We start from the raw sequence: 20,064 nt of genomic DNA on the forward strand, positions 1-20,064 counted from the left end.
TGGCTTGATTCAGAGGACAAAGGACACTGTAAGCATGATTTGCCCCTAAGGTCAAATGTAATGCTACAAAGCGAGGAAATGGTTCTGTTATATATTCGCAATTTTTTTCTTTGTGAACATCTTGTACTGCTTAAGCATCTATAGGGGAGATTATAATTATGTAAGTAAAAAGGAATAACTGCTTTGTAGGAAATAAAAGCTACAGCCTATCCTACGACAACAGGTAGCTGGAATAATCAAAAGAAGATAAAGCTGAAGGAAAGTTAAGAATAATGTTAACAGGAATGAGAGATAAAGGTGTGCGTTAAATGATGAACTCATCAACTCTGCTGATACCTGGATTCCTTAGTATGAGACAAGTCTAATTCTGGAGCCACTAATATGCACAGTTATTACATTAGATATTCAAATTAGCTCATGTGGTATTTATACATGGCCTGAAAACTGGCTGTACCTTTTTTTCCTACAGACAGGAATTTGATGGGTCCATCTAGGGCCCTTTCAAGGGGTGAGGTGAAAGGCTGAAAACCCTTCCTGATGGAGCGCTTTTCTTTGATGGCACAACCCCCAACGCAAGGCACTGGGTTATCAGAAGTGGGGTCAAGCCTTATAAGTTAACCTTGAGATCTCATCCTACATCCTACCTCGCCAAATATCCCAAACCTAACACTAACAGGGTTTTTAACTTTGGCCCAAGCCTTTTGGACACATCTGGCCAGATCTGCAGAAAAACTGGAACAAAAAGAATCCTTAAATAACTGAGCAATGATTAGGAGAGTTTAGATGGTGATAAGATACAAGGCCATTAGTCAAGTTCCAGGGCCCTATCGTTAGTGAATATCGATCAGGAAGCCACCAGCCCACAATCAACTTTATTTCTCTTTTCATATGAAACCTCACTTGTATATAGTGCAACTCCACCACAAGAGGAGATATGTTAAAACAATATGAGGAGGTTTGAAACATGCTTCAAAAAGGGTGATATTTTAAAAATTTATTCCCCATAAAGACGCTCCGCTAACAATGTACAATGTCCTGGCTCAAAACAGGAAGGGACATCGCAACAAAAAGAGCTAAGAACCAGTGTCAGGGAAGGAGAGCTAACTATGAACAGGCAACAACATGTTAATGGTTTCACCCATACTATCTCAGGACTACACATTAGTAATCACTAAAACAGCTCAGTGTGTTAAAAATTATCACCATATTAAAGATAAATAGAGACAGAGAGAGATTAAGAGGCTTCCAAGGGTCATACAACCACAGTAGCCACAGAGATGCCTATTGATCAAGGGTTTTTCTGCTATCAGAGCCATGGTCTTTTCGCCCTTTCCCACGGAGTCTCTACAGTAAACACACAAACGCAAGGGAGAAATAAAGCGCTGGATTTAAAGTCACAATATGTGAATCTGAATGCTGGTTCTACCGTCTGCCACAAGCAAGTTATTTAACATCTCTGAATGGCAGAGTCCTCATTTGAACATGGGATGTTTTAAGAAGCAAAAAGGTTGGGGCGGCTAGGTGGCTCAGTCAGTTGGGGATCTGACTCTTGATTTCAGGTCATGATCTCATGGTTTGTGAGTTCAAGCCCCACATCAGGCTCTGTACTGACAGTGCAGAGCCTGCTTGGGATTCTCTCTCTCTCTCTCTCTCTCTCTCTCTCCCCCCTTCTCTCTGCCTGCCCCCCCTTGTACATGCTCGCTCTCTCTCTCTACCTCAAAATAAATCAATAAATATTTCTTTTAAAGAAGCAAAAAGTTTTACGTAGAAAATAAAGTGCCTGACATGTAGTAAAACATCACAAATATTACATCCCCCGAGGTGGATTCATTCTTAGCCATTTGGTACACTTATAGAGACTTGTTTTTGATACCTATTTTAAGCACCTACTGCACATGAGACAATGGACAAACAGGTGGCATCAAGTACTTAAATATTCTGTGGGAATAAAGATGGCACCATCAATAGATACAGTGAAAAATGAGGTTGGAAAAAAAATGTGGTGTTTTACCGTTCCCATTAAGACAAAGCTTGAAACAAACTGACAAAGGTTTTTATTCCCCTAATATCAGTCCAATTAATTCAAACGGAATTTGAAATTAACATATAGATTTCAATTCCAGGGCATCATTACTTTGTAACTAGTGGTGCATATCTAGGCTACTGTTTATGACCCAAATCTTATTTAGCAGAAAGTCTGCTTGTAAGCTGGGCGACGTGCAGGGCTCTCTGAATCTCATCAGCACAAAAGGCAAAAAAGGTTAATCCTGATTTAGCCGCCTAGACATTAAAAGCTGATCAGCTCTGTTCTGTCCTTTTGTTCTGTCCCACCTGCTCAAATCCCCCAGGCTCCATCTAACTCTGCTCCAACATGCTGGGTGTCACAAGGGCCCCAGGCTGGTGACATGAAGGGACCTCACTGAGAAGGTTCCATCCCAGTTGCTACCCTGCACACACATGCTACTGCCAGAGGGTTCACACATGGTGTCCAGAAACTCAGATGCAAAAATCATCCATCTGTCCTTGCTTTGTGTTGTGCAGGGTCTTACAAGAATTTGTATATCCTCCTTATTCTTGTTTAAAAACAAAGAATGAGAGAAAGTAATCAGATTATTACAGTATCAGGGTTATAGGAGTGGCCGGTATATCTGCAACTAAGAATTGTCCAGAGCTATGGTGCCCTAGGTGCCAACCCTAGAAAAGCTGAGAGGAGACAAGGCAAGAGAGACTAAAAGTCACAGAGAATTCACAGCTCTGTGGCTGTTTTGCTATCACTATACAAACCAACAAGCAAGAAAGAAAACAAATGAATAAGCAAGCAGCAAATCATGTGGTGTAACACATGCATTTTCTTGATTTAAAAACAAAAACAAAAACAAACCAAAAATGTAGGTCCAGAACTGTGACTGGTAAGTTAAGGAGGACCCCAAAAAGAGGTCTTCCTTTGACCTAATCTCCTTCTCTAATTATCATCTCCTTTCTCTCTTCCACCTCCTGCCTTGGTTCAGATCCTGCCTCCATAGGATTTACTAACTGTAGGTTCAGAGGCAAATTAGTTAAAGGATCTTCTCTTATTTCCTCCTCTGTAAAAAGAGGATACTAAGAGTCCATACCTCATGGAACTGTTGTAGGGATTAAATGTGTACCTGAAAAGAGTGCTGAACTCATGAGGAACACTACAAGGCCATGGTAAGCCTAGATCTCCACGTGTCTGCAGAACAGGACTGGCCACTACCTCTGAAGATGTCCCTCAGTGATGCAGGATTCACTATGACACAGAGCAGGCACTTCAAGTAAAGAGACTGAGGGTAGCATGTAGTCCACTGAGCAGGATTTATGGGCTTTAATTCAACGTTTTGAACATAAAAATCTGAGCAGGTGATAGTAGAAAAAACAGAGCAACAAGGGGGCCTTCAGGAGATGTCCACTCCGTAAGGACAAATGAGAAATGCTGTTTGGGGGTTGGGGGCCAGAGAGGAAGACACAGGCCAGATGGTAGCCCACACCCAGGATCAGTGACAGAAGACTCAGTGAGAGGGTCAAGAGCATTTCTGTGTTAATTCAGGACCTCTGAGAAGTAGAAACCAAGAGAGGCTTAGATACACAAGAGATCTTTTGGAGGAAGCACCTGTAAAAGAAACAAGGAAGGGAGCCAGAGAAGGTAGAGAAGAACCTTAAACTGTAATGCAGGTCTGAGTCCTATGAAGGAGAGGGGGGAAGAAGTTTGGGCAGGCAGAGCCTCAGAAAATACAAGAAAGTCTTGGATGGGCCAATGGGAAGTACTCAAGCCAAAGTTGCCCATCAGAGGATTCCCGTATCTTATAGGGAAAGGGCTTGCATTAGTCACCACTGCACTGGTCACTGGTTGAAAACAGCCTGTGGAAGCAAGGGTCCAGGAGGAATATGGTGGTGGGTCAGCAGCTGGAGGCTTCAGTCATGTATGCTCCTATAGCAGGAAGTCTGAGAGTTCATTTTCATGGCCACCACACTCCACCTGTGCTGTAGAAGTTTATTCTGTACACGGGCCTGGGACATGCTCCTCCATGGCTCTTGGACAGCATCTCTTACTCAGAGTTAGTGGTCTCAGGGCCATAGCTGGTTCTTACCCTCTCTCTCCTCCACTATCCATTAAAAACTCCCTCACCCTCCACTATCATTGTGGCATATCTTGGTGAATTTTCTGGCAGTGCGACCCAAACTTTCATTCCTTCTGGGAAATCACACCCTTCTGGGCAGTGAATGGCTGCCCCTATCTGTTCACAGCTCTAGTGGGGTAAGGGTATGCTGGCAGATGTCAAAGTGGATCAGAAGGTTGAGTGCACGTTTCTTCCCGGCCCCAGGGTGCAAACAGCTCTACTGCCCCTGCTGCCAGGGTGGTGACCTCTTCTTGCCTGCTGGCTCCTGGACACAAATCGTCTAAAGTGCTTGGCAGCAGAGGTATCTTGGACTTCAAGAGGACATGATGGTGGCCTCTGACAAAAGCTTATGATCTGTAAGCCTTCAGGCCCAGAGTTACAAGGACAGAAAGCACAAAATCTCCACAGGGTCATTGGGAGTGATTTCCCACTGACCTACTCATATTTCCCAGACTCACATGTTTTTCCTATTGGAGACACAATATCATAGAGAGGGCTGTGATTTAATGTCTGAACTGCAACTTAAAGGATAGCCCTCCAGCCTTTCAAAGAGCTGCCTCCAGTGCATCGGCCATGCCTTTGAATGATTGCAGGACTTTCTGAGGTCAGCTCCTTCTGAATGATGGATGGTGTAGAATGCAGGAAGATTGGCAGGAACTATGGTCCTAATCCCACTCCCACTCCTCCTTTGCTATAAAGTTGGATCCAAAATAGGATCCTTATCTGTCAGTCAAGCTTTTTTGTGAGTCTCTGGTTAATGGTGCTGGCTGAGATTGTGCAGACAGGAAAAGCAAATATATACCTAGAGTCGATATCTACCCTGTGAGGATGAGCCATTGGCCTTTCAAGGACAGGCCCACGTAGCCACTTTGCCACCAAGTGGCCAGATAGACTCCTCAAAAGATACCTTGTTATAGGGACTCTGATCTGGTTCTCTTGCAGACAGGGAGGACATGTAGAGGCAGCAAGGGCTACATATAATGGCGCACAGCTCATGGTCACTACTTGGTCTACACTGCCAAACGCATTGCACTACCTTGGACAAATCACATGGCCTCTCTGCATCTCAGTCTCCTTTTGTGAGTAATAAGGGAGACTGGACTAAACGTTCCCTGAAATTCCTTCCATGCCCAACACTATAAACTACTAGGACATGCTCATCTGACATATTGCTAAACAGGGATGGGGTGGTTGTCTAACCATGAGTCCATACACAGCAAGCCCTCCCCTGAATTACCTGAATTACTACTTACTGGGGAGAAGTGTATGAGCAGAAATTCACAACAATCTGAGAAGTAAAATATTTGAGGCTTTGTTACTCTCAAGTAAACAAAGCTAACGACTGGTAAAGAACCTACTTTAATCAAGAGAGAAAAATGTGTTTATTTTTCATGTCACTGATTTGCACTCCAGCAACTAAAACACAAAGCAAAAACTCTCTCAACCTCTGCCTCAAATACACTACTCAGTCAGGTTTGTAATCACCACCAGCGGGGCTCTTAGTCTAACTAAGACAGGGTATCGCCAGGGTGACACATGAAACCAGGAGGATAAAATCCAGATGTTTACAGGTCAAGGCTGAGGTTTGAGGGCCTCGGCTAGTTGCTTGTTTTCCTGCCTGCTCAGCCCCTGCTTCTTCTCTTCCTGAGAACTTCCTGGTTTCTCTTGTCGAGCTTGACCTTCAACAAATTACTTAACTTCTCTGTAACCTTGGTCCATGTCTTCACCTATGAAATGGACAGAATTATGTCTACCTCACAACGTGGGTGTGAAGATATAAATGAGATAAAGCACATCAAGTGGTTAGCCCAGATCCGGAGTGTGTGAGGTGTTAACTCATATAATCCTTTTCATGAGTTAGATTTGCTGAGAATTGAAATGGCACATTCTGCTTGTCCCATGCCACTAGACATCCGTGGCTCTATTTGCCTAGGCTGTGGGTACCCTTCCCCCTTTCTCAGCATTCAGGAGGAAGTAAATCTTAACTTCCACTCGTCTTCTGTTCTAAACATTGGCCATGTCACTTGTGTCTCAACCTTTGTGGTTTCCCAGTGCGTAGGACCTCGTGGCACCTTCATATTCTCCAAAGTGAGGGTACTTACTTAAAAGGAGTTTAATTTCAAGTATCCTAAAGAGTCTCCCCTTCCTTCACTCAGAGGCACAGTTACTTTTCCATGCATAACCGGCACAATCTACGAAGGAAGGCTTCATGTGCCCAACAAAGAAAAGCCATAGCTCAGACGTGGTCCAAAATACCACAGTCTAATTTGGGGGTAATGTCCAATATGCACTCAAATAATGTGATGAAGAGGGCTGTCCCTAAAATAATATCACTACAAAATAAAAGCCTGTGTCAAATTTAAAAGCAGCCCCATCAAAACCCTTATTTTTCAATGGAAAGAGGCTACATGTTTTTATGATACCACCAACTAATGTCTATTTGCAGGTGCTGGTTTTCAGACGTTCCCCCCATTTGCTTTTATTTGTGAGACTGCCAGGTCTAAACACCCCAAAGTCACAGAGAAGAGAGCAGGCTCCCAGCAGACATGCAGTTTGCCTGGGATCACAGAGATGATGGAACCGCTCTATATCCTTCCTTACTTAGACTAGATGGGAGTCAGCAAAATTCTTCTGGAAGGAGAAAGATAGTAAATATTTTAGGCTTTGCAACCACACATGCCCTCTGTTGCATAGTCTTCTTTATCGTATTTTTACAACACTTTATGAATGTAAAAACCATAGCTCACATGCCGTATTAAAACAGGTGGTGGGCTGGATGTGGTCTGCAGACCACAGTGTGTCAACCTCTGGACTAGAACAACTTTGCTGATGAATTATTTGCATTTTAGTTTTTACCCTGTCCCATGAACCAGACAAAATTAAAAGTGCCTTCAGATTTTACAACTAGTTTTTGTTTTTGTTTAGGGGAGGTGGTATTTTTTTTGTTTGTTCAATAGCAATTACAGGATTTGGGGTTCTTTTTTCATAGTTAACTCTCTTCCCAAAGGTTCTAAGACTAAATTTAGAATTTATAGGTCTCTAAACTAACATACTTCTGCATAAATTGCTAAATAATTTGTCTAGATTTCTATGAAGAGTAAAAATTGTGAGTCTGACCCCTTTGATTTAAAAATATCTTAAATAGGCTAAACTTCCAAAGATTTTACAGTGTGATTTCCAAAAATTTCTGGATATAAAAGGGGGAGATAATGGGGCTTTTGAGCTTCTTAAGATAAACTTTACTACTTGTCAGCACTCTATACTTAACCAGTGAGTCTCTCTCTGAAAAATTCATCAACTAGTATGAATAGCACACAGAGAAGTCGAAATGAATATAGAGAATCAGAGTCTTTTCATCCACATTCATTTGTCTGACTAGCCCTCGTAACTTTTTTAGGGGTTAAAGATCATTTTCCATGTTGACTCAGAAAAAGCAAACAGGAAATCAATACCATGTTAATAAATACAAGGGTCACCCTGGGTCAAAATAAGTCATTCTTCAAATGTTATTGGCCTTAATCTGTTATGGGAATTGTTCTTCTTATGTCCTAGAGTTATAGGAAATGTGGGGTTTCAGTAAACCAGATGCTAAGATGACTTTCTTCATAATCTATTCCATATGCTAATTGTTTCGTAAACCCACTCGTTTCTCAGCCAGGTGGGTCAGAATTTTTTTGGCATAGCGTTGATGAAAAGCATACCCCATATGTTATACATTACACAATTGGCATCTATACAAGAGTCAGGGTCCATCCCGCTCCTTCTTCCCTCCACCTTTCTTTAGAAAATTAAGGATGGGCAACAGCCAGAAGCTAAAAACTGTGTGTGCTCCATCAGTTCCTGCAAGAGCACTTCTAACCCAGGCCCCAGGTTACAGTCAGTCTTTGCCTGCTGTTCTACACAGCCACCTGTTTCTTCTTCATGGCCTTCAGGGTCACCCTCCAATCTCTTTTGCATCTTTATACATTTCCTTAGTATTTTCCTCATTGCCCTTAAAAGAATTATAGTACAAACTTCCATCTATAAAATAAGAATATGTCATGGGGATGTAACGCACAGCATGGTGACTATAGTTAATAATATTACTGCATATCTGAAAGGTGCTAAGAGTTTACCTTAAAAAATCATCACAGGAAAAAAGTTGTAACCAAGTATGGGATGTACACCAGATTTACTGAGGTGATCGACTTGCAATATATACAATTATCGAATCACTATGTTGTACACCTGAAGCTAAAATAATGTTATATGTCAATTATAACCTTAGAATTTTTTTAAATTATACTTTGGGCTATTTTCTATGATGTTTTAAATTTGAATCTTTCATACACTCCAATCCAATGAAAACAACCAGATTCCCTATTTAAAAGAAATAAACAGTCTACCTATAAGTCATATTGAAAAGAAAATGTATAATACAGAAATTATCATCTAAGTATGTTACTCCTACTGCTGAATTCTTTTTTGGTCGCTATTGGGGGTTTTAGTTATAAGAGGCTCTTCTTGGGGCACCTGTGTGGCTCGGTAGGTTACGTGTCTGACTTCAGCTCAGGTCGTGACCTCGCAGTTTAAGGGTTTGCGCACCGCATCGGGCTCTGTGCTGACAGCTCAGAGCCTGGAGCCTGCTTCAGATTCTATGTCTCCCTCTCCTTCAGCCCCTCTGCATCCCCTCTCTCTCAAAAATAAACAAGCATTTAAAACTTTTTTTTAATTTTAAAAAAGAGGCTCTTCGCTAATACCTTCACTGTGTAGGCAAATAAAAAACACATCATAGAAACCAGTGGTTCTCAAAGTTTTATGTGCACTAGAATCAGAAGAACTGGTCAAAGATACAGATTAGCTAGCCCCAGATTTGATTCAAAATGTCTCAAGTCAAGTCCGGAAATGTGAATTTTAGCAAGTTCCCCGAGTAACTCATGCAGACAATCCACTGGACAGGTACATAGTCTAACAGGTTAGGATCCTTTGGGAAACACTCTAAAAATCATTGGATAAAGGTTGGGGTGAGTTTGCTTAATGATGCCACAAGATGAGAGTAACATAATAATCATCAGTTTGTAAAATTATAGTTCTTATTTGGGGTTCTCCGTGGGTGGGGGGACCAACAGGATGTATATATATAGAGAGAGATTTACCCCAAGGAACTGGCTCATGGAATTGTGGAGGTGTGGCAAGTCCACAATCAAATGGAGAGTCTGACAGCTGGAGACTCAAGGAGCTGCTGTCTGAGTCCAGAGATAGCCACTGTAGAACCAGAAAAGCCAATGTAGCATATAAAGTCTGAAGGTAGTCTGAAGAAGAATTCTCTCTTGGTCAGGTAAGGTTACCTTTTGTTTTCTTCAAGTGTTCAACCATTTGGATGAGGCTCACCCACATCAGAGAGTACAATAAAGTTTACTCAAAGTCCACCAATTTAAACGTAAATCTCATCTAAAAACATCCTCACAGAAACATCCAGAACAATGTTTTACCAAATATCTGGGCACTGAGGTCTAGTCAAGTTGATACATAAAATTAACCATCACAGTCAGAGTATCCAAAACAAGGGGCTAAGATTTGGGAGTCCTGGGTCATAATCCTGTACCTCTCTGATTATATGATTTGTCAGTTTTCCAGCCTTAGTACAATCTTTAGGATATAACTTCTAAAGTAAAATTCCCACCTTTAATAGGCAAATATACTGATTGACTATTTTTAAGTGTTACTGTGCTGATCATACTCTCCCCCCACCCCCACTCCAAATTGCCAGGAGAACAGTAGTCAACACTTCTAAATAACTCAGTGTGGCTAAGGATATCCTCAGTTAACTTCTTTGTTTAGGAATCAAAGCCTTCAAATTCCTTAGTATCAGGCTCTAATTAATTGGATAAGCTAATATTATAAAGAAAAAGAGCACCATAGGCTTTATGAATGGGTATAAGGTTTTCTCATTACTTTAAATGTATAGGTTGTAAGCTGAGGATTTGGGAGGTACTTTCACTTTCTCTGCCATTCAATCACTTAATCATCACTTAACTTCTGTTAAGCTACTACCGTACTCTAGGTTTAATGTGCTAGGCTTATTAACATGGGTAAGACAGTCTCTGACCTCATGTGGGTCAGATATAATGAGAAAAAAACATACATATGGAAAAAATCACCCTAACCATTTACTGAGTGTCTACTGTATGATAGTGACCACGCTGCATATTATTTTCTTCTAGGCCTCACAAACTTCCTGAAGGCTAGTAAATCCCACTTTACTTTGAGAACACTGAGCCTTAGGGGTTCCATTTCTTGCTTAAGACTTCAGAGCCAGTTTCCAAGAGTGAGCTGTAAATCTACTATAGCATATTTTTGTCTCCAAAATCTACATTCTCATGCTACTATGGAACTATATTGGTCAATAGAAGTCCAATAATCATACCATAGTCAACACGGCATGAAGAAAAAACACAAGGATGATTGATTTGGAGAACATGACATTTAAACCGGCCCAAATGGGCAAAATTTTGCCATAATGAATTAAGAAGGAGTATTCTAAATATACCTAACAGCATAAACACTGGTATGGTAAAATGAAAGTGTCTGTTTTTCTGTTACCAGGGGAAGACTGCTATACAGAATGAAAGGACATAAAGAAGAATTTGGAGATGGTGCTCAGAAGTATCAAGCCTTGAATACAGATTTTTCTCTGCAGGTATGGGGTCTTTTAAATTAAGACTTTGCCATCAGAGGGGCACCTGGGTGGCTCAGTCATTTGAGCATCTGGCTCTTGATTTCGGCTCAGATTATGACCCTAGGGTTGTGAGATGGAGCCCTGGACAGGGCTCCACGCTGAGCATGAAGAATGCTTGGGATTCTCTCTCTCTCTTTCTCTCTCCCTTCCTCCCTTCCTCCAAACTCCTCCCTGCTCACACACGTGTAGGCACATACATACTCTCTCTCATGTAAAAAACAAAATTTTTTTTACGAGTTTGCCATCGCAATGTGGATGGCATCCTGTCATAATGATATCATAGTCTGAACAGCCAGGATTCAACTATAGTTATTATTCAACTGAATTACTAACACTTTTCCATTCAATCAGCATTTACAAGGGAATAGAAAGCTCCTAATTTTAAAAATATAACAATATTAAAATCAGCCTGTCCATGAGTAACGGGATCATTCCAATTTTAAAAGGATCAGGTATCATAAAATGTTTAAAATGGTATTTGTTTTAAAGGAGGAAAAATCTGTTAAAGGCAAGAGACATTCACATTTGCATAATAAAATGATTTATAGTTCAATAAACAAAGCATCTTCTGTGTATATTTTGTTATTGCAAGCTACAAATAAGTTGGTTGAACAAAGGTAAATACTTTCTTATCAGCCTTTCCTTCCACACACTCAGAGGACTCCATATCATCTCTGTCACCTCTGCCCTCGACAATGTAGCTGGCAATTCCATCACAAACACCATTGTGAAACAGAGAAACCCAGATCAGCTATTCAACAAAGTACTTCAACTTTTTCTGGAGAGCTTTGATTTATTTGGGGATGCTGGTTACAAATTTCACACATATTCCAGATGATGGGTCCACATCATTCAATTTCTGTCTTTTAATTAATTGACATTATAAATGATTTGCAAGGTAACAACTTGCATTATGGAAGCTCACGCTTTAAGAGAAATGCCTATACAGCACTCTGTAAGATACTTTTAAAGTGAGGCTTAAAATAATTATCTGTGTATAATTCAAACACTTACTTCTCTTTAATCTTTAAGTCTTTCAGATGAGAAACCATTAGTTCTTTCCCACCATTTACTTAATTGAGATTCAAAACGTTCCCTTTTGGAGGGTAGAGTTCAACAGAACTCATTTAGAGGTATAAACTTTGTTCTCCACTTCCTTCATAACTTTGATTATAAAGAACTACCACACAATTGCTAGATGTTTCCTCAACTGATCATCAGAGGAAGCATGGGTCCTTGATATTCCCTTTTTAAAGATATTTTCATTAGTTAAAACTTCAATTCCTTTTTTTAAGCTTATTTATTTATTTTGAGAGAGACTGAAAGTACAAGCAGGGGAGGGCCAGAAAAAGGGAGAGAGAGAGAGAGAGAGAGAGAGAGAGAGAGAGAGAATCCCAAGCAGGCTCCACACTGACAGGGTGGAGCCCAATGCAGGACTGAAACTCACGAACCATGAGATGATGACCTGAGCAGAGACCAAGAGTTGGATGCTCAACCAACTTAACCATCTAGGTGTCCCTAAAACTTTAATTTCTTAAGTCAATGTCCATCAAACTGGGTTCTGGGGATCCCCAGGGGAATACTGAGGAATTTTCTTTTGCTTTTAAAAGGAGCCTTAATGATTTCCAAGCTTAATGATTTCCAAACTAGCAAATTTAACACACCAAACATCTTTGTTATTTGGGGGGCAATAAAGAGGGAAATGCATGTTTTGTGCAGATATTCCAAATTATCTTGAGATTTACATGTACATTTTAATGATGAAATTTCCACAGGTAGAGTCTGGAGGAGGATATCCAAATGCCAACACAAACAAATATTATCAGAGCCTACATCGTTTCGGCAAGCACTGCCTACTGAAGAAGTTACTCCACACTAGAGTATTCAGTGTGAAAATGTATACAAGAAAATTCTATAACAGGTCAAAAACTATGACGACAGTCTCTAAGATAAAAGTCCAAGTTCTTCACTCCCCCCCCCCCCCCCCGCAAATTTTGCTGTATCAAACACTGTTACACATAATTCAGCCATCACCTGGAGTTCAGGGACACACTTTAGAGAAGTACTAGTTTTGTTCAGCAAGGCATTCAACTTCATTGGGTATTAATGTGCCACAGACATACAGACGGAACAGCAGCTTTAGAAACCAGGGGTAACATAAAGCAAGTATCTAGAGCTCTCTTTGGATATACAAATCGAATAACGAATGTTATTTGCTCACTCAGAGTTTTTTTTCCATAAAATGTTACGGAAGCTTTCCATTCTAAGGGCTCCTCTCCTCAGAGATCTTAGATCTGTCCAAACCTTCGTTCTATGTGTTTCCCATTCTCTCCAGCACAGAGTAAACTTCTTATTACATAATCATCAGAAACTTTCATGGGTCTCTCAAATTTGTGTGTGTTTCTGTTCATGTGTATATTTTTTTTCTCTTCCAAAATGCTAAGAGATTCCGTTTGGTCTCCTGAAAAACTGAATAAATTCTTGGATTGAATCAGATCAAACTGCCAGTTCCAAATGTTGCCTAGAGCTCCAGAACATATCTTTGCTTGGAGAAAGCGTCCTGGGTTATTGGTCAGACTTGCTTTGGGTGTTCAGCTGGTTCCTCACCTAGCACCTTGGGAAAGGTCAATACTTGTTAGGAGGGGAAAAAGTCCTTTTCAGAACCACCTATTCCTTAAAAAGTGAAGAGTATCATTTATATTCTGAAAAGGGGTGACTGGTTCAACTGTTGTAAACCAATTGTACAAAAGGTTTGTACAAAGTGTTATGCTTTGTAGCATGAAGCCGAAACATTTGTCCATCTAAATCTTCTTTGAGCGTCTGTGCTCTGTGATGAGGATAAACAGATGAAATGGATGTATTTTCTCTCCTCTAAGTGCTAAAATGTACTGGAAGAGACAGCTATATAAATAGATAATTACAGTACTATGTCATACGTGCTACAAAGATATGTGAATATAGTGAAGTGGAACCCAAAGAAGCAGAGGATTTGTGTGTGTGTGTGTGTGTGTGTGTGTGTGTGTGTGTGTGTGTAATTTTTCCTTATTGCTGGCATCTCTTTCAAGAAGCCTCATGAGACAGAGGCAAAACAAACAAGTTCTGAATATGCGTCTGGAGGTAGCACACAGGGGCAAGGGCTTCATTGTTCTGGGATTGAAGACGATGCTGATTACATAAGCACCATTACCTGCCGGTACTGAGCTTTGACTATTTCTAGCACATTGCTAAGAACTGAGGCTTCTCAGTGGCAGTGCCAAGGAAACTGTTGGAGGTTGCCAGTCATTTTAGAGAAACGCCACAGAACACTGCGTGCCAGATGGCTACTGATGAAAGTGATGAAGGTTCCCGCTTGGAAACGAAGTCCAATTCCATATTTGGTCCTTCTTTCCTTCTTTCTCTTTTGAATGCATAAGAGAGTACAAACCCAGCCTTATTCTACTCTTGTCGCACAAAATCCCCATTGTCCTTTCTTCTTTTAAGAATGTGCTGGAGAGATGGAACCAAGTTAAATCCACTTTATCCCAAAGCCTGAGAGGTCCTAGAGCCCTGCCTCTCACTGAGTCAGGCCTTTTCTCTTTTACCTCTTCTTATTCATGACTCCCAGAAACGAATGTCAGTGGAACCCACTCAGGGTTGGCCTGCCAGGGACTCAAGTTTCTGTGAGGTAAGTTTTTCCCATCTCAACATCTCACAGAAGGGAAAAAAAGAAATGCCCAGCTTGAAATGTTTTATAATGGTTCTTCTTGGTAGAAGAAGTTCACCCAGTCTCTGTTGAGGACATTGCCAGCTTTCTTTCTTTCTCTGTGCATAAGAGGACAATTGCTTCTTCATCACTTCTAACATCCTAAGTGGAGGGGGCTCCACTGAGACAGCAATCCTGGTCTATCTCCCCTTGTTTTCTTACTCTACCTCAGGGAAGTGAAGTGGTACTGAGAAAAATAAACTTAGCCTGTTTCTCCCAGCACCTTGCTTCTTTCACACTAGGAGCTAAGTCACCACTGCTTCTCCATCCAGCACCTGGGTGGGTGAGTCTGCTTAGTCTGCTAAGCATCAGTTAGCCATCTTGCCTAGACACCTACAACCACTGTCCAAACTGTTTTAACAGAGTAGAGGTGACATTTTGGCACTCTATCTGCTAGAAGATTCTTTCAAAGACCCCTGGCAGATAAGAAGTAGTGATGTGAACTCCAAAAAATAGTCTTCACTTTTTCAGAGGTGATTTTCATTTGACAGAAAGCACTGTGTTACTTTCTGTTCTTTGCCCTTGAAGTATAGAAGGCCTTACTAGGAGAAAGGGAAATGGCAGCAGATTTCTCAATCCACCATGAGGATTGATAAGAAAGCCCTAAGATAGAGCAGATCAAGTTGGGAAAACTCTACTTTTTGATGGCCTTCACTTGACTCTTGTCCTTAAAGATAGGTAAAAAGCATTCTGACATTCAGACATTCTGAGTTCACAACTGTCTTGGGCCTTCTCCTTCCTTCTACCTGCCATGTTCCCATAACTGTATCTCCAAAAATCCTTCCTAAGCTTCCCAAGAAGTGTGCTCTGGTCTCTGACAGCCAGAATGATGTTATTCTTTAGTTTTCCACTGTGCCTTGTATAAAGGCATTTGAATGAATGAATGAATGAGTAATGATAAAAGAAATGGACTCTCCCTTGCTTACCCATCTGTAAAAGATGGAAACTTCTCTGCTCTTCCTCAGGATTACTTTTCTGCCCTAATGAAATGCCTCTGGGGCAGCTGGAGCCCAGAAACTACTCATTTGATAACCTAATAAAAAGTGTGAAGAACATGAAACTTGATTTTCATCACACTGGACTTTGTTCTGCAATGCCTTGGACATTGGGGTTAGCATAACGTCTGTCATATTTAGGTTTCAAGTATTTTCAATGGAGCCAGACAGCTGGACCGCCCAGCCTGAGACCAGGTCTCTACCGGCACAGGATGGTGAGGGAAAGGGCAGTGTTCCAGGCAATTTGGAGGAAGAGAGACTGAGCTTGGCTAGAAAAGACCTGAGAAAAGCAATTTTGATGCCTGGATAATCGCCCCCGTTGCTTGCAAAGCATGCCAGTGGAAACCTGTCCCAGGGGTTTCCAAGCTTAGAAAGTAAAATGATTGAAGCTCGATCCAGAATGAGGGTAGTGAGGCAATTAAGCAAGGGGAACAAGTGGGGCCTTTGCCTGGAGCAACTTCTGTCCCATCAATTGAGAGAATTTACTTGCCCTCAAAGGAAGGTTATTTCAGCACCTGGCACCAGAATTCTCAATATATGAGCTCTACAGTCTCCTTTGATCTCCACTTACTAGTTCCTGGATTATCAGGCAGTAACTAAGGGAAAGAACATGTTGTCTAGCTGCACTTGGCCCATGGGCTGTGATCAGCAATGAGGGCTGCAGATACCACATAGTTAGCCTGCTTCATGTATAGGCTTACTCATCAGGGCCCCCTTCCAAAGAGTCAACTGAAGAGATTTTAGTCACCTGAAGTTCAGACTACATCTATACCTATGCTGTGCGTTACTTTTAGCTTCCCGCATCTTTCATCTCCTGGCCCCCAGGACAAGATGCCACCCAAAGCATCAAGGTACTAATTTTTTTGGTTTTGTTTTGTTAGAAGGGGAGAGATTGAGGGTTCTGGCAGTCCTGAATTCAAATCTGTTGTGTGACTCAGAAAAAAGTCATTTCATTTCTCAATTTCCTCACCTGAAAAAATGGAAATAGGAAGGTGTAATGTCATAGGTTTGTTATAAGGGCCAAATGAAACATTATCTATCAAGGACCACATCAGCATACTATATGACTGGCATATAGTAAGTGCAGAATAAGTGATCACTCTCTTCCCCGACCTCTCCCCCAGGCAGGACCTAGAGAGCCATTATAGACCAATGGTCCCCGTTCTGGTGGCATGCTCAAGAGAGCCAATTGTTTAATTCCAGGAATTTTGTGAGCCAGATGATGCATGTTGGGAGCTTAACAACAGCCACAGTGGGAGTATTCACAGTGCAGAAATAGGTAGACGCTGTAAATCAGGCTTTCCATCCACCTAGCCAGATATCTGGTTTATCAACATACTACCAGTGGTTGTCAAGGTATGATCCTAAAACATCAGCAACCACATTACCTGGAATCTTTTGGACATGCAAATTATCCAGTCACACCTCAATCCTAATAAAACCCAAACTCTGGGTGTGGGGCAAAGAAATGTGCTTTAATAACCCCTTCTAGGGACAGTTGTATGTGGCATGTTAAAGAACTCGCAGGCAGGTCAGTGTGGCTGGAGCCAAGTAAGCCACACAGAGAGTGGTAAGAGGACAGTGGTAGTGAGGGCTACAGAACACTTTAAAGATTTTTACTTGCGTACCAGTGATAAGGAAACAACCAAAAAGTTCCAAGCGGAAGAACACGCCTTTTAAATCTCACTTTAAAGGACAGTTCTGATTGCTATGTTGAGAACAGACAGTAAGAGAAGACAGTAGCTGGTAAGAGAACAGAATGATAGAAATATACATATTAAGAGGTGGTGGGCTTCCAGATATATTTTGGAGCCAGAGCCAATAGGGTTTGTTGTTGAAAGTTTAGATGTAGAAAGTAAGAAAAAGAGAGGAGTCAAGAATGACTCAAAAATTCTTTAGCCTGAGTCACTGGAAAGACAGATTTTCACTGAGATAGAAAAAGAACAAATGAGCTGATGAAAAGCAGCAGGTTGGAGATGAGGAGATCAGTCCATTTTGGACATGATGAGTTTGGGATTCTATTAGACATCAAGAGGAAATGTCAAAGAGGCCATTAGAACTCATTTGTAGCTTGGGGGAGGAGTTGGGCTGAAGACAGCTTTGGAAGTCATCAGCTTCCAGACAGTACTTGCTGAGTTGGTGTAAAATAGTGAATGCAGATAGAAGAAGTGGGTCCTGACCTTAGGAAGTGTAGAGTCTGGATGATGTGAGGGAAGCAGCAAAGGACACAGAGAAAAAAGAGTCAGTGAATATTATTAGTTCAATACAAATTATGGATGCCTTCAGAGAGATGAAGTAATACACTGCAGGGGTGCCTGGGTGGCTGAGTCAGTTGGACGTCCAACTTAGGCTCAGGTCATGATCTTGTGGTTGGTGGGTTTGAGCCCCACATCGGGCTCTGTGCTGACAGCTCGCAGCCCTGCAGCCTGCTTCAGATTCTGTGCCTGTCTCTTTCTACCCCTACCCTACTCATGCTCTGTCTGTCTCTCTCTCTAAAAAATAAACAGAAAGAAAGAAAGAAAGAAAGAAAGAAAGAAAGAAAGAAAGAAAGAAAAAGAAAGAGAAAGAAAGAAAGAGAAAGAAAGAAAGAAAAAGAAAGAAGAAAAAGAAAGAAAGAAAGAAAGAAAGAAGGAAAGAAAGACAGACAAGACTGCAAGTAGCTATACAACTTCAGTTGATGTTTCCCAGGGCCTCCTAAGTCCTTTCTTAGCCATCAGTGAGTAACAAAGTCTTTACTTACAGCCTTCTAGGTTCAGGCAGTGTTGAGTTGCATGTGAAGGGTGGCCCACTAAGCTCACCTTCTCTTCCTTCACCCACTAAGATCCTTCAGGACTTGCTTCTCCCTAGGGAGTAGAAGCGTTGTTACCACAAGCTAACCACAGCTGGCAGCCAGTTCAACACACCAGTCTGAAACCACACCTGCGTTTGTGAATGTTTTTGCTTTATCAAAAGGAACATGTAATCATCTTAAAAATGTAATTCTTCGTCTTTAAAATAAGCTGGAACAGTCAAACCTTCTTGATCTCACAGCACTTTTACAAGGACAGTTTAATCAATTACCTTTAAGCTTTTAAAAGTCTCTGAGTCATTTGAGCAAGTGGGGAAAAAAAGACAAAACATCAGTATCTCACTGGAAAAATACTGTGGTTAATGGTACTGAAACAAAAATAACACTCAGATAAAGGCATCGTGTTCCCCAAACCAAGCGTATGCCTCATCTTTTTCTAAAGAAATCTTTCTGCACTGGGGACTTCATGCGTCGTAAATGTTTGCAACCTGCACGATATGCCCTTGGACTGGCTCCTCTCTCTGATCATTTGTTTCTTCCCAGCTAAAATGAGGATAATGATACCTATGCAATAATGTGTGTGTGGGAGGCACCTAACACAATGCTGGATACTCAAGGCTCCCTTTCCATTGTCCTGGAAACAAACATGGCCCCAAGTAGCTGTAATGACCACTTCATACTTTCAAGAACCACGTTGACAGTGCTTGCAAGAGAAGATGTACTTGGGAGGGTTTTCACACAAGCGGAATATTCTGACTCAGTTGTTTATTTGCAGAGAATATTAGGGACACAGCCTCATCAAAACTCCTATGGACAAAATATAGAAATGACTTTTTAAAAAATTACAAAGTAACATGCAAAGCAGCTATCATTGACCTTCTATCCCATCCATGACTTTCACCATGACTCTGAAGCTCTTCCTCAAGAGATGGATTAAGGATAGCTATTTCCCACATTATTTGAGTTTTTCTAAACTGAAAATTTAGTGCTTAGCTTTGTAACCTAGTCCAAACGTACAGGTCAAAAAGCATTATACATTTGTGCAAACCTATATGAACGCATGACACCAAGAGTGAACCCTCATGTAAACCATGGACTTTGGGTGAAAATTGGTGCCAGTGTTCATCAATTATAACAAATATATCACGCTGTAGGGGACGCTGATAGTGGGGGAGGCTGTTGGATGTGTGAGGCAGGGTACATGTGAGAAACCTCTGTACCTTCCTCTTAATTTTGCTGTGAACCTAAAACTGAGCTAATAAAATCCACCTAAAGATTTTAAAAGCAAAACAAATTATATTCAAAAACATTATTTAAAAAAAAAGTCACCTTGAAGAAACATGTACCCATCTTTGTGGTCAGTAGGAGGCTCAATGATAGAAGGAAAGAGTTCACAAATATGGAGCCAAACTTAAGGAAGCTGTCTTGCTCAAGGTAGAAAGCCAATGAAATAATATCCCCAGGCATGAAGGTCTGAGAGGAGCTGACTGAGCCTCCCATACACAGATAAAACTTGGCATGTGAATCACGTTAAATGCAGTTTCTCCAAGTAGCCAACTCCCCCACGTGTTAGACTTCCCCAAGGAAAACCTTCCATCTTACTTTACACTACCTCCTTCTAGAAACTTCATTAAAAATAAATAACCTAGAAAACAACAAGCAATAGGGCAATTATGGTCACTGTC

At 41.2% G+C, this 20,064-nt stretch overlaps 1 long non-coding RNA gene across 2 annotated transcripts in view; it reads right to left on the bottom strand.

The window, feature by feature from the left end:
• LOC132681315 (uncharacterized) overlaps positions 1 to 20,064 on the bottom strand; it is a 234,699-nt gene that overhangs the window by 140,233 nt on the left and 74,402 nt on the right. For both annotated transcript variants that reach the window (XR_013556590.2, XR_009611003.3), the window contains exon 3: positions 18,332 to 18,434. This is a non-coding gene — a long non-coding RNA (uncharacterized LOC132681315). The remainder of the gene's footprint in view (positions 1 to 18,331; positions 18,435 to 20,064) is intronic.

This window comes from Panthera onca, chromosome A1, assembly GCF_046562875.1.
Source record: "Panthera onca isolate mPanOnc1 chromosome A1, mPanOnc1 haplotype 2, whole genome shotgun sequence".
Lineage (NCBI taxonomy): Eukaryota > Metazoa > Chordata > Mammalia > Carnivora > Felidae > Panthera > Panthera onca.